Source organism: Spermophilus citellus, assembly GCF_964194105.1.
Source record: "Spermophilus citellus genome assembly, chromosome: 2".
NCBI lineage: Eukaryota > Metazoa > Chordata > Mammalia > Rodentia > Sciuridae > Spermophilus > Spermophilus citellus.
The window spans coordinates 219,713,480-219,727,967 of NC_138183.1; positions in this window are offsets into that span (position 1 = coordinate 219,713,480).

Below are 14,488 nucleotides of genomic sequence, written 5' to 3' on the forward strand. Positions count from 1 at the left end.
CTCTTAGGATGCAATTGTTAATACAGTGGGAAAAATCAAAGGAAAACCTCTGAAACTATCTCCCATCCTGGATGAGATAGGAAATACCAATGGACACCACATCCCAGAGGATATGATGGAGACACTGAAACATTCCTATTCTCAGTTTTTTTCCCGGTTGTTTTCATTGGTCATTTCCTCTCCTTTCTTGTTCTTTTCTATGCTTTCACTTTTCTCCTCAGAAGCAAACTCCATCAACCAAATAATCAAATAAAATTACCCCATCTTCTTCTTTGAAGTAATTCAGCTCTGTACAATTCTGCACCTTAATTCAGTCTGGAACTTCCATTGTCCACTAAAAATATATATAAAGAAAGCTTTGACTTAATGCTGTGAGGGGCTCAGTCTCTATTTTGTATGGGAGCAGGAGTGTTTAGTCTTTGAAATGCAAATACAATAAAGTCCATATTGATGATGTTACAAATGAAAGCTTTGAACTCCATTTCTTAGAATATATAAACGAATATGAATCTTATTTATCTACTACTGTGATTCTAGATTAAGTTGTACCTGGTATCTATATGATCTAATAGTATTGTAAAATATGTGCATAAACTTATTTGAGAGAGAGTCAAAATTTGTCTTATGGATATATTTCAAAATCATACAGAGAAAAACAAAATCCAGTGTTGGGTTTTGGGAGACCTGGTTCAAGTTCCACAAATCAACTAGTATGTTAGTAAACTAGTTTAATTTTTAATTAGTATATTTAGTTTAATTAGTATATTAGTTTAATCTCCTATAAAATGAAGTAAATAATACCTACCCTTTCTGTCTCATTAAGAAAGTAAGATAATTAATGAGAAAATAGATTTGAAATTAAAAATAGTTTAGAAGGATTTTAGTTTACTAAATGAGACTCAAATAAAACTGCCATTATCAGAGTTGTTACCTTCATGCATATGTGCATATTATATGTATATGTAACTTCTGTATTCAAAACAATTGATGGTGAAGGTTTCTTAAGAGGTAGAGATTATTGCAAGGTAATGTCCAGCCTCAGGCTCTAGATTGGGAGTTGGAAAACTATGGCCCTCATTTGATTTGCCTGCTTATATAAATAAAGTCTTATTGGAACATAGCCATGCCCAGGCACTTACAATTCTTTTTAGCTGCTTCCGTGCTATAACAGTAAGAGAGACTCTGTGGTCTGCAGTGCCTGAAATATTTATTATCTTTCACTTTACAATAAAAGTTTGCCAAATCATACTCTAGATTCTGGAGAGGTAAAATATTTAAAATATTTTAAAATTTTAAAAATATTTAGAGTGTTGTTCAACCTACAACATGAAGTAAAATGCTTGTGCAAGTTTCCTTATAAGCCCATAAGTAGTTCTTTTCATCACAACATTATTATGGATGGAAGAACTTGAAGACCAGTCTGTGAACTAGACATCTGCCCCTCTAATCACCTTACTTCTGCTGCTTAGGAAATATTGGATTAGAGAATTTTCAAACTCTTTCACAAATTTCTCCATCTAGATCTCTCCCAGAAACTACATAAAGTACAAGGAAATATTCTTCCCTTTTCAGCTTCTTACTTATCAGTAAATATTTACTGTGAAATTTTGGAGAGATAAATGTGTTTGTCCATATTTACCTTCACACATTTATAAATAAAAGACTCTTTGTGCAAATGCAGCTGTTAATAAAGATATAAGAACAGGCTTGTGTTTTTGCTGAAGCTTAAAAATGAACAAAGACGAATAGCCAACTGTGCGACCGGAGATCCGGGCTGACTGATTCGCACCGCCTGTCCCGCGGCTACAGACAGCTGGGTGCCGCAGAGAAGCGATTAATTAGCAAGCAGGGAGAAACGTGGCTGCGATTCTGTGGAATCCCGCCGGCTGAGCCCGCACTGACCCCCGGGCTGAGTACGGGATTTCGGTACGGGATTACAGTTCTGTTCCCCACAACGGAAACAAAACAATAGAGTGCCGGGGTTCCCAATAGCCACCCTCCACACCCAACAAATGGCAGGCCCAGAGTACAGTTTGAATTGCCGAGAGCCATCACTCAGGGGAAATCTGGTCTAGCAAGAGAAACCAAGACTAACAGGAGAAACCAGGGGACTAGAGGCCAGGCCCTCGTGACTGGGCGGCCAGAAACCACAGGCCCGCCAGCGACAGCCGGCCCGTTGCCCGCGTGACTGGACGGCTGGAGTCCCGTTCCCCCCCCCCCCCCCCCCCCCCCCCCGCCGGCGACCGCTGCCTGCGCTACTGGGCGGCTGGCGACCGCCTGCCTGCCGCGACCGGGAGCTGAAACCAAACAGAGACAGTCCAGTCACACCTCCCCATTAGGACACCCCGGCAAGGAGCCTGGGGCCCGTCATAGCAGAGAAGTGACGTCACTGGAGCTCAGCCGTCGGAATTCCTTCCCAGCGGAATCCACGTTAGCAGGCATAGTTTAACAACACAAAGGAGAGACAGAGTAATACAGAAGCAAAACAAATCTATAGAAGAGAGCAGAAACACAGCAATCAAATAGAGCTGGAAAGTAACGTGAACATCATGAGAAAACAAGGGAAAAAAGGAGTACAAACAATGCAGGACAACTTAATTCTACAGGAGGACATAGAAACAGCAGAAACAGGGATAGGGAAAGAACTCAAGGCATACCTAACTCAAATGGAAAGGAATATTAGAGAAGACATGAGACAGCAAGTCCAAGCAATAAAAGTATATTTTGAAAATGAATTAAACAAACAAATTCAAATGGCAAAGAATGAGCTCTACCAGGAGATAGAGATCTTAAAAAAAATCAAACAATAATCCTAGAATTGCAGGAAACTATAAACCAAATTAAAAATTCAAACGAGAATATTACAAATAGACTTGATCAAGTAGAAGTCAGAACATCAGATAATGAAGACAAGGTTTATCAACTTGAAAAGAATATAGTCAACACAGAAAAGATGCTTAAATCCCACGAGCAATCTATTCAAGAGATATGGGATGTCATAAAAAAAACAAATTTGAGAGTCATCGGGATAGAAGAAGGCATAGAGATTCAAACCAAAGGAATGGACAGCATATTAAATGAAATAATTCTAGAAAACTTCCCAGAGATGAAAGATGGAATGGATTGCCAAATCCTGGAAGCCTACAGGACCCCAAACATTCAAAACCATAATAGACCAACTCCAAGACATATAATTATGAAGATAGCCAACATACAGAACAAGGAGAGAATATTAAAAGCTATGAGAGAAAGGAGGCAGATTACATTCAGTGGTAAACCAATTAGGTTAATGACTGATTTCTTATCACAGACTTTGAAAGCGAGAAGATCCTGGAACAATGTATTTCAAAGGCTGAAAAATAATGGATTCCAACCAAGAATACTGTATCCAGCAAAATTAAGGTTCAGATTTCACAATGAAATTAAAATCTTTCACGATAAACAAAAGCTAAAAGAATTCGCAGCAAGAAAACCAGCACTGCAAAGCATTTTGAGCAAAATACTATAAGAAGAGGAATTGAAAAATAGTGTCCAAAACTAACAGCAGGAGGTATCTCAGTAAAGGGGGAGGAAAATAACCAAAAAGTAAAACTAGCCAAACTAAAATAAATAAATAAATAAACATGACTGGAAGTACAAATCATATCTCAATTGTAACCTTAAATGTTAATGGCCTAAACTCACCAATCAAGAGACATAGGCTAGTAACCTGGATCAAAAAAACAAATCCCACAATATGCTGCCTTCAGGAGACTCATATGATAGGAAAAGACATACACAGGCTGAAGGTAAAAGGTTGGGGAAAATCATACCACTCACATGGCCCTCGGAAGCAAGCAGGAGTGGCCATACTCATATCGAATAAAATCAACTTCAAACCTAAGTTAATCAAAAAGGATAAAGAAGGACACTATATACTGTTAAAAGGAACCATCCACCAATAAGACATAACAATTATCAATTTGTATGCACCAAAAATTGGAGCTGCAACGTTCATAAAACAAACTCTCCTCAAGTTCAAGAGTCAAATAGACCACAACACAATAATTATGGGTGACTTCAACACACTGCTCTCGCCATTAGACAGATCCTCTAGACAAAAACTGAATAAAGAAACTATAGAACTCAACAGCACAATCAATAACCTAGACTTAACCGACATATATAGCATATATCAACCATCATCAAGTGGATACACGTTCTTCTCAGCAGCACATGGATCCTACTCAAAGATAGACCATATATTATGCCATAAGGCAACTCTTAGTAAATATAAAGGTGTGGAGATAATACCTTGCCCCATATCAGATCATAATGGAGTGAAATTGGAAATCAATGATAAAAGAAGGAAGGAAAATTCCTACATCACATGGAAAATGAACAATATGTTACTGAATGATCAATAGGTTATGGAAGACATAAAGGAGGAGATAAAAAAATTCTTAGAGACAAATGATAATACAGACACAACATACCGGAATCTATGGGACACAATGAAAGTAGTTTTAAGAGGGAAATTAATTTCTTGGAGTTCTTTCCTCAAAAGAAGAAAAAACCAACAAATAAATGAACTCACACTACACCTCAAAAACCTAGAAAAGGAAGAGCAAAACAACAGCAAGTGTAGTAGAAGACAAGAAATAATTAAAATTAGAGCAGAAATCAACGAAATTGAAACAAAAAAAACCATTGAAAAAATTGATAAAACTAAAAGTTGGTTCTTTGAAAAAATAAATAAGATAGACAGGTCCTTAGCCATGCTAACGAAGAGAAGAAGAGAGAGAACTCCAATTACTAACATACGGGATGAAAAAGTCAATATCACAACAGACACTACAGAAATACAGAAGATAATTAGAAAGTATTGTGAAACTCTATATTCCAATAAAATAGAAGATAGTGAAGATATCGATAAATTTCTTAAGTCATATGATCTGCCCAGATTGAGACAGGAAGACACACACAATTTAAACAGACCAATAACAAAGGAAGAAATAGAAGAAGCCATCAAAAGACTACCAACCAAGAAAAGCCCTGGACCGGATGGGTATACAGCGGAGTTCTACAAAACCTTCAAAGAAGAATTAATACCAATACTTTTCAAGCTATTTCAAGAAATAGAAAAAGAAGGAGCTCTTCCAAATTCATTCTATGAGACCAACATCACTCTGATCCTGAAACCAGACAAAGACACTTCAAAGAAAGAAAACTACAGACCAATATCTCTAATGAACTTGGATGCAAAAATTCTCAATAAAATTCTGGCAAATCGAATACAAAAGCATATCAAAAAACTTGTGCACCATGATCAAGTAGGATTCATCCCTGGGATGCAAGGCTGGTTCAATATACGGATATCAATAAATGCTATTCACCACATCAATAGACTTAAAGACAAGAACCATATGATCATCTCGATAGATGCAGAAAAAGCATTTGACAAAGTACAGCATCCCTTTATGTTCAAAACACTAGAAAAACTAGGGAAAACAGGAACTTACCTCAACATTGTAAAAGCTATATATGCTAAACCTCAGGCTAGCATCATCCTAAATGGAGAAAAACTGAAGGCATTCCCTCTAAAATCTGGAACAAGGCAGGGATGCCCTCTCTCACCACTTCTATTCAATTTAGTTCTCGAAGTACTAGCCAGAGCAATTAGACAAAAGAAATTAAAGGCATAAAAATAGGAAAAGAAGAAATTAAATTATCGCTATTTGCGGATGACATGATAATATATTTAACATACCCAAAAGGGTCTACAGAGAAGCTGCTAGAGTTAATAAATGAATTCAGCAAAGTGGCAGGTTATAAAATCAACACGCATAAATCAAAGGCATTCCTGTATATCAGCAACAAAACCTCTGAAATGGAAATAAGGAAAACCACTCCATTCACAATATCCTCAAAGAAAATAAGATACTTGGGAATCAACCTAACAAAAGAGGTGAAAGATTTATACAATGAAAACTACAGAACCCTAAAGAGAGAGATAGAAGAAGATCTCAGAAGATGGAAAAATGTACCCTGTTCATGGATAGGCAGAACTAACATCATCAAAATGGTGATATTACCCAAAGTTCTCTACAGGTTTAATGCGATGCCAATCAAAATCCCAAAGGCATTTCTTGTAGAAATAGATAAAGCAATCATGAAATTCATATGGAAAAACAAAAGACCCAGAATAGCAAAAGCAAGTCTAAGCAGGAAGTGTGAATCTGGAGGTATAGGGATACCAGAGTTCAAACTGTACTACAAAGCAATAGTAACAAAAACAGCATGGTACTGGTACCAAAACAGGCAGGTGGACCAATGGTACAGAATAGAGGACACAGAGACTAATCCACAAAGTTACAACTATGTTATATTTGATAAAGGGGCTAAAAACATGCAATGGAGGAAGATAGCATCTTCAACAAATGGTGCTGGGAAAATTGGAAATCCATATGCAACAAAATGAAACTGAATCCCTTTCTCTCGCCATGCACAAAAGTTAACTCAAAATGGATCAAGGAGCTAGATATCAAATCAGAGACACTGCGTCTGATAGAAGAAAAAGTTGGCTATGATCTACATATTGTGGGGTCGGGCTCCAAATTCCTTAATAGGAGGCCCATAGCCCAAGAGTTAATAACAAGAATAAACAAATGGGACTTACTTAAACTAAAAAGTTTTTTCTCAGCAAGAGAAACAATAAAAGAGGTTAAGTAGAGAGCCTACATCCTGGGAACAAATTTTTACTCCTCACACTTCAGATAGAGCCCTAATATCCAGAGTATACAAAGAACTCAAAAAATTAGACAATAAGATAACAAATAACCCAATCAACAAATGGGCCAAGGACCTGAACAGACACTTCTCAGAGGAGGACATACAATCAATCAACAAGTACATGAAAAAATGTTCACCATCTCTAGCATTCAGAGAAATGCAAATCAAAACTACCCTAAGATACCATCTCACTCCTGTAAGATTGGCAGCCATTATGAAGTCAAACAACAATAAGTGTTGGCAAGGATGTGGGGAAAAGGGTACACTTGTACACTGCTGGTGGGACTGCAAATTGGTGAGGCCAATTTGGAAAGCAGTATGGAGATTCCTGGGAAAGCTTGGAATGGATCCACCATTTTACCCAGCTATCGCCCTTCTCGGACTATTCCCTGAGGACCTTAAAAGAGCGTACTATAGGGATACTGCCACATCAATGATTATAGCGGCACAATTCACAATAGCTAGACTGTGGAACCAACTTAGATGCCCTTCAATAGATGAATGGATTAAAAAAATGTGGCATATATACACAATGGAGTATTATGCAGCACTAAGAAATGACAAAATCATAGAATTTGCAGGGAAATGGATGGCATTAGAGAAGATTCTGCTAAGTGAAGCTAGCCAATCCCTAATAAACAAATGCCAAATGTCTTCTTTGATATAAAGAGAGCAACTAAGAACAGAACAGGAAGGAAGAGCATGAGGGAAAGACTAACAGTAAACAAAGACGAATGGGGGAAGAGAAAGGGAGAGAGAAGGGAAAGCATATGGAAATGGTAGGAGACCTTCAATGATACACAAAATTATAAGAGGTTGTGAGGGGCAAGGGGGAGGGAAAAAATAAGGGGAGAGAATCAAACAACAGCAGAGGAGGTAGAGAGGGAAGATGGGAGGGAAGGGGAGGGGAGGGGGGATAGTAGGGGATAGGAATGGTAGCAGAATACAACAGTCACTAATATGCCATTATGTAAAAATGTGAGTGTGTAACCGATGTGATTCTGCAATTTGTATTTGGGGTAAAAATGGGAGTTCAAAACCCAATTGAGTCAAATGTATGAAAGATGATATATCATGAGCTCTTTAGTGTTTTGAACAATCAATTAAAAAAAAAGAACTCCAAGGAAAAAGAAAAAAAATGAACAAAGACTTATTAGTAAATCCTTTCCCTGTTTGCACTTTATAAAAAGACATTGGTTGTTAGCTCTTTTCTTATCGTAAAAGCTATAATTTGATAAGTACTTTAGTGTCCATCAAGGGAAGAAAAGGAATTTATACTTCATAAATAGATTGATGTTATACTTCATTTTTAAGGCAAATTTTTATCAGAAACAAAAGAAATTACAGACATACTCATGTTGATATTTGGGAATTAAAAAGTGTAATAGACAAGCCTATGAATTTTCTCATTTTCAGCTCTACGAGATCTTGGGCTTTAACTGAGAGGTATGATTACCTACTAGAATAAGCGTTATGAAGGAGCCTGAGGGTAATCATCTAGTGATTCTCTTTAGCTCATCAACTTTCAGGAATGAGTAATCCATCAAAAGGGCTAATTCTAACTCAAAGATTTGCTGTGCTACTCAAATGAGGTTGAAAATGCATGAATAGATTTTAAAAATTGGATTCAATTAATCACAACAGAAAATTACTAGAACCAGACTGCTGTGTTTTACAGTGTATGAAATGGCAAACACAAATTTTGATTTCAGTTATTTAGTAGTTTTTTGTACTTTTGTACACGTTACTAAGCCTCTGTAGGACTTAGTTTCCTCACCTCTAAAGCACAAACTATAAGAGTAATAACAGTAGACATTTATAAAGTTTACAGAAGATAATATAAGCAAAGTGTTAACCCCAATTTTAGTGCATGGATAAGCACTTAATCTATGATAGTTGTTATAAGAATCATTATGATACAAGTTTCCAACTGAGACTTAGTTACCTATTATGCCTAAGAAGTGACTCATGCTTATTTTTCTCTATCAAAGGTCAGCTGACATTGTTTCCAACAGTGAGGCTAGAGCCTGATACATTGATGCCTTGTGGAGAATTAAATATATTGTTGTGGCCAAGAAAGTTATAAATTGTTTTCCAAAATTTTGTTTGCCTTATATCCTATCAGTAAAATCTTTTCATTGCACTTCTAGTATATGTATGAGTGAATCTTTCTATCTCTATATATACAGAGATAAATATAGACATATAGCTTATCAATTATTTAGATATACTAATAAATTACATGAACTTTAAAGTATATTAAAATATAGGCATTTAAAGCAGACATATACATTAGGATATTAGATATATAATTTAGGATCAGAAACATAGATATTAGATCAATATGTATTATTTATTATACATATTCAATGTCCACATATTGTAAAACAGTATTATTTATAATATATACTTATGTACTATAAAATATTAGGGTATTTTGTTATCTTTCCAGTACTATAATGAAATTCTCAAGATAATTAATTTATAAAGAAAAGAGACTTATTTTGGCTTGTGGTTTTGGAGGTTCCAGTCCACGATTAGGTGGAAAAGCCAAAGAGAGACAGGGAGGAACTGGGGTTCTACAGTCCCTTATGGGAGCACTTGCCAGTTGACCTAAAAATGTTTTACAAGGCCTCACTTCTCAAATTTCTACTCTAGGGAACAATATTTTTTTAATGTATCAACCTTTGTGGAAAAAAGCATCAAAACTAGATCATTTAAATATGAGACACCCTAATATTTTCCTCTATCTCAGTATGTCCACTAGTGAATAAAAATCTCTTTTGCAGACCATTGTATCTGACACTTAAAGTAAGTGGGATAGAACACCTGATCGTGGGAGTGTGAGAATTTGAAAATGTATTAGTAGATTTTTTTGTTACAAAAACAAACAAACAAACAAAAAACCCAAACAACCTGTGGCTCAATATTGTATAAATAAAAGAGGTTCATATAGCTCATAGTTCCAGGTAACCATAAAAGTGTGATGCTCGTATCTTATTGGCTCTGGGGATACCCTCCTTGTCTGGGTCATAAAATGGCAGATAACATCATGGAGGGGGTGCATGTGAGTAGACATCATGTGAATAGAAAGGAAATCAGAGGTCTGGGCAGGGCCAGTCTTGTCCTTTTTTATAACAACCCACCTTTGTGGAAACTAGCTAAAATCCTGGAGGAACTAAATTAGTCCTTTCTATAGGAAGTACCATCAGTGGTCCATTTACTTTGCCCCAGGACCCATCTGTTAAATAGTATCATGCTTCCCAATATCACTAGCACATACAAATCATAGTAGAAAATGTGTTTATAAAGTTAGCATGTACTTCATAAATACCACTACTACTAATAATTATGAAATAGTAAATGTTAAATATATCCCAGCCAGAGTGTTATCAAATTGTATATTCTCATATGTAATATACATAATCATGCTTTGAGATAGAGACTATTTTTCTGCCTAATTTTATACAGGAGGAATATAAGAAAAAATATAAGTCAAAGTTTCTAACTAACAAGTAGCATGATGATTTGTAAGTATCTCTTCCTTCCATAATCAGAGCTTTTCCTCTTGATGATATCATAATCATGAAAATTATTATCTCCGTTAATATTTAATACTTTATTTATGGAGCACATTATATACTGGTAATCTATATACTAGCCCTGTGCTAAGTGTTACCATGGATACAGGATAAAACATTTGTTCAACAAACTTCATGGTAAGATACATCAAATAAGGTAAAAATCTAATTATGTAAGTTAATAGAAGTCAGAGAACTAAAAGAGAAATAAATTACTTTGGATAAAAAATTCTGAAGTTGCAAATGACTAAAAAAATAGGAGGAAAATGGAAAAGAGAAATTGACTGATGGTTTAAAGCTGGTAAACACTGGAAGGAAAAATGACAACTGAAAAAAAAAACTAGGATGTTGACGTCAAGTAACAGGAATTTCTAATTTTAATTAGAGATTTTTTTAAAGTATTACCTTTATTTCATACTTTAAAGGAAATGCTTTCCATTTTTCCACATTCATTCTGATTTGGCTTTAAGTTTTTTTGTATACCCTTTATGTCATTGAAGTAACTCCTTCTATCCCTAATTTTTAATTTTTTTTTCTTTTATCATGAATGAGTGCTTTTTTTTCCCCTAGGGATTGAACCCAGGGACTTGTGAATGCTAAGCAAGCACTTTACCACCTGAACTATATCCCCAACCCACATGTGCTAAATTTTCTGAAAGACTTTCTCTACATCTATTGAGATGGCTATGTGATTTTTTCCTTAATTCTACTTATGTGGTGAATTACATTTATTTTCTTGCATGTCTAAATATCCTTGCAACTCTGAAATAAAACCAACTTGGTCATAATGTACAGTCTCCTTAGTATGCTGGTGAATGTGATTTGCTTATAAGTTATTAAGGATTTTTGCATCTACATTCATCAAGGATTTTGGTCTGCAGTTTTCTTTTCTAGATGTGTCCTTATCTGATTTTTATATGAGTTTTATACTGGCTTGATAGAATGAATTTGCAAATATTCCATTCCTTTCTATTTTGTGAAATAATTTGAGGAGCATTGGGATTAATTCTTCTTTAAAGGTCTAATAGATTCAATTGAGAATTTATCTGGGTCTGGGATTTTCAGTGTCTGTAGGCTTTTTATTGCTGCTTCTATTTCATTGTCAGTTATTGGTCTGTTTAGGTTTTCCATGTCCTTGTGATTCAATTTTGGCAAGTCATATATATCTAGGAATGTATCCATTTTTTTTAGTTTTTCCAATGTGTTGGATTATGAATTTTCAAAATAGTCTTTAATGATACTCTGTATTTTTGTAATGTCTGTGGTGATTTCTCCTTTTTTTATCCCCAATTTTATTTAATCAGGACTTCTCTCTTTTCCTTTTGTTTAATTTGGCTAAGGATTTATCAATCTTGTTTATCTAGTCAAAGAACCAGTGCTTCATTTCACTAATCCTTTGCATTTTTTAATACTCTATTTCACAGATTTTGGTTCTGATCTCAATTATCATTCCTTCTACTGGTTTTGGAATTTTTTCCAAGGGACTTATTTATTGGGGATCTTTCTAATTTTCTTATGTAGGTACTCACAGTTATAAACTTTTTTCTTAGAACTGCTTTCATAGTGTCCCAGAGGTTCTGATATGTTGTGTCACTATTCTTGTTTAATTAATAAGAATTTTTAATTTATCTCATGATTTCTTCCATCAGTCATTCATTAGTCAAAGGTATATTGTTTAATCTTCATGTTTTTATATAGTTTCTGTGTGAATATTTGTTGTTGATTTCTGATTTTCTGTTGATATTTGTTGTTGAATTTTTTTATTCCATTGTGATCATATAAGATGCAAGGAATTACACAGATTTTTTTTTATTTGCTAAGAGTTGTTTTGTGGCCTAAAATATGGCATGGTCTGATTTGGAGATGGCTCCATGAGCAGCTGGAAAGGAAGTGTATTCATCTGCTCTTAGATGATGTATTTTACAGTGTCTGCTGAGTCTATTTGACTTATAATATTTTTTAGGTTTGAAAAGTCTTTACTGGGTTTATGTCTGGATGATCTATCTATTGTTGAGAAGTCTCTCACACTCTATGCAGATGAAAATACCCATAGTCTTTGACTTCTAAAAACTATAATTGAATTTGATCATTGATAAATATCTTCATACAGCACTGTCAAAAAATAAATTTGTATTTTCTTTCCATATATAAGGAATCATGTTCCTTCTTGGGAATTTGAAAGAGTGAGCTTCTTACAAGATTCATATTCTAGTACTGCCTCATTCCCAATGAAGGAAGCTAGATGGTGCCTGGTAAGATTTTTCCTTCTCTTCACTTAATCAAAAGTAGACTCCTCTTTCACTTCCTCTTGGTGAGCTTTTACAGAGCACTGCAGATATTCATTAGTAATGACTCTGACAGCACAACAACAGAAATGTGTTTATCACTTTGGCCTTTACCATAAAATCCAATATCTATTCAGTATTTGAGAACTTTTGGACTCTGTTCCCACATACCTTTACAGTGTTCTACACTAATCTACTCTTATCCCAATTGTTACTGAGGTCAAACTGGTTTGCCAGCTAAACCAATTCAATTACTTTATTAAGAGTCCAAGTTATATTTTAGTTTTCTTAGAGAAGTGAAATGTAGACAATAATAGGATCTATCTATAAGGGTTATCATGACAAGTAAGTAAATTAAAGTATGTAATACACATACAAGGATTCTCTCATTAGTAAGCCTAATGGGTTAATTATAGTATTATTTTTCACATGTAACATAATTTTTTAAAAAAAGAAAGAAAAAACCTGATTGCAACTCATATAGGATCTCTGAGCTCTTATTTGCTAAAGCCAAGACCAGGTAGTTGATTTCAGAGTCTACACCCCATTTAATGGATGTGAAAACCTCGTTCTGTACCATATACCAGGATATGTAGTAGATAGAAGGATCAAGGATAAACTAGATTTGGTTTTGCTCTGGAAGAACTCTTCTAAGAAGGCTGTAAGAGAGATTTATGATATGATATAAATAAAAGGGATCCATCAATTGCTATTTAATGAAAACTACCTACCAAGGCCCATTGGGATCAAAAATATATACAAGATTAATTCTTCCCAGAGGAATCAGAATAAGTGATGTTAAAATGAAAATACCTAAGAGGCACTTGAAGGATGAGAACCTAATGTTAATTGGGTATAAATGGAAATTAGATGGCCAGGCAGAGCACTAGCATGTGGAAAAATGTGGAGATGAGACACAAGATGACTTTTGGGAGATGCTGTAATAACACGGAATCTGAGAATTTGAATAAGAACAGAAACAAATGAAGTTGAATCTGCTAGGCAGGAAATAAACCCTGTCTTGAAAAAATAAAAAAATAAAAAAAGATTTGACTTTTAAAGTGTACATTATTTTACAACGTTGACTTATTTTTGAAGAAAATACATGATCAAATTTGATTTTTCAGTTATTCTTTCAAGTGTGTATTGAATACCACACTGGGAAGGGCATAGTAATGCCTCATTCCACCCAACATTGGAATAAAAGTCTTTTCAATAATTTTAACATGTTAGTAATTTCAACATTGATTATTTGACCAAGGAACCATCTGCCCATTGGAGAAAATGATGCAAGGCAATTTGAAGCCCACCATGTCTTTTCCTCAAGAAAAACATAAAATGAATAGATGGATATTGTGTGTGTGTTTTTGTTTTTGAATATACTCCGATAAAATTTTTTGCACACCATGAAATTCTGGTGCATTTCTATAATATCTTCTCTGTTAGCTTAATACACAGAAAGCTTTTGTGTTACTGTCCTTTCCCTGGTCTGGGAAACGTCCCCAGAATGCATTAAGCTCACACAGTAAGGTACTCTGTGAATTTCTAGGAGTCTGCAAACACTGAAAACAGCGAGTTATTCAGAATAACATTAATGGCAAAACTGCCAGAAATGAGCCACACGCACCCTAACTCAAATGACTCTTTCTTTTTAAAAATTCATAAAATATGACCACATAAGACCCCATTCCTAGTGTATGAATAGGATTTGTAGTCATAATCTATAGACTAAGGCTGAAGCAAGTCTAATATGATCCAGCTGTGTTGTATGGGGAATGTGAAGCTGAGGTGGAAGCATGGCCTGAAGGGCCACAAGATGGCAGTCTCCTCAAATGTAACTCTCAGGTGGTT